The following is a 1,647-nucleotide window of genomic DNA, read 5'->3' as shown; positions in this document are numbered from 1 at the left end:
GGGTCTAGTGAAGGCATAAGAAGGGTCATTTCTTTATAGTCAAAGAATCTCTAATAATACACCAAGACCTTCTTTGTGATCTTTGGCACTGTTTTATTCTTTTGTGTCCTTTCTATAAGGTTATAACATCAATACACAATGAGAGCACAATAACAGTCGTATAAAGAGCAGTGTCCATCATCATCAAACACAAATGATAGATGACAGTCATAGTAAATGGTAGAAGTGTTGTTAGTCAACACCACACAATCACCATCAAAGGAGGATTTGAGACAATCTATGAGCACTGTCACACAAATAATAGAGGCCTTGGGATAGTCATAGTCAATAGGGATTGTCACATCCATAATCAAAGACTATGATAAGAGCATGAATAAGGCAATAAAAATATCAATAATGCAAAATTAGTCTTAATAGTGATCAATCCTAGTCATATCAAGGTGTAGATAAAGTTTCAAAGAGAAAACCAAAGATAATGAAAAGGTTAAAAGAGCAATCTCAAGGCTATTATAAGGAGATAGTCTCTATGACAATATTATATAAAGGAGAGAAGTCATTATTAACAAAATATAGTGGTGCATCATATTGACAAGCAACACTGAATGCTATAAGGAAGACTCATCTTGTGACACCTTTAGTACTCAGAGAATGTAAGGATTGCAGTTTGTTAGATGTGACACAGTGACATTTATGTCAAGACAACGTTTTGATGTCAAAGGGATCAGGATGGTATAAAAAAGAAATCACAAGAAACATAAAACTCAGGGTACAAGCACAAGTATTTGTGATTGTTGTAGTCCTAAAGCAAGTGGTTCCAATCATAAGTGAATTCATCTCAGTCTCATGAGTAATAAGAAGAGAGTGGCAAAGTTGGCACAACATAAGGATGAAGATCTTGCTTCAAAGCCATAGCAGTATGAAGTTTGACAAGTGTCATGATAATCAATTGAGAATGTTTGATTCAAGAATCCCAAGAGTTTGAATTTCAAATTTTGAAATATCATTAGTTAGAGGCATGAAAAGTGGAGTTCTATGGTCAATCCAATACTTCAAATATCAATGTAAGACCCCACATGGGTTGTGCACCTGTCAAGGGTAGTTAGAAAGCATAAACAACATGATATATTTAGTTTCAACCCCCTTTTATGGGAAAACTTGCTTGACCCTTGAAGCTGATTTTGAAATTCAAAAGTCACTTGATCCTTATTTTAAGGAGTTTATTTTAGCTAAGCACCTAATTTGAAGGAGAAATAAAAGCCTCCTCATCTCCTCTTGGAGTTCACTCATCGAGTCATCTTCAATCAAAGATTTGAATTTGAAATCAGGAGCTTTCTTCCAATAAAAATAACCACAAGTTTTTTTAAAAGTTAGTTCTTGTTCACTTCTTGTATACACAACGAAAGAAGAGTACTTATAACTCAATTTTCTAAGTTCGTATAACATTTTTCAAGCAATTGTAATAATTTCTCCTTCTAATTTTAATAAAAATCAATAGATTGTCCTTCCCAATCATTTTGTTCTTTATTATAAATGAGTGATCTTAAGTTAGTTATTGTGATTTTCATTGAATCCTTTACTTTCAATTTCATTTCAAGCAATGTGTCAAAAGAAATTATTTAAATAGTACAGGTTATATGTTGTGCATTG

The sequence above is a fragment of the Cryptomeria japonica genome, chromosome 1 (assembly GCF_030272615.1).
Source record: "Cryptomeria japonica chromosome 1, Sugi_1.0, whole genome shotgun sequence".
Lineage (NCBI taxonomy): Eukaryota > Viridiplantae > Streptophyta > Pinopsida > Cupressales > Cupressaceae > Cryptomeria > Cryptomeria japonica.
This window is presented reverse-complemented; position numbering follows the sequence as displayed.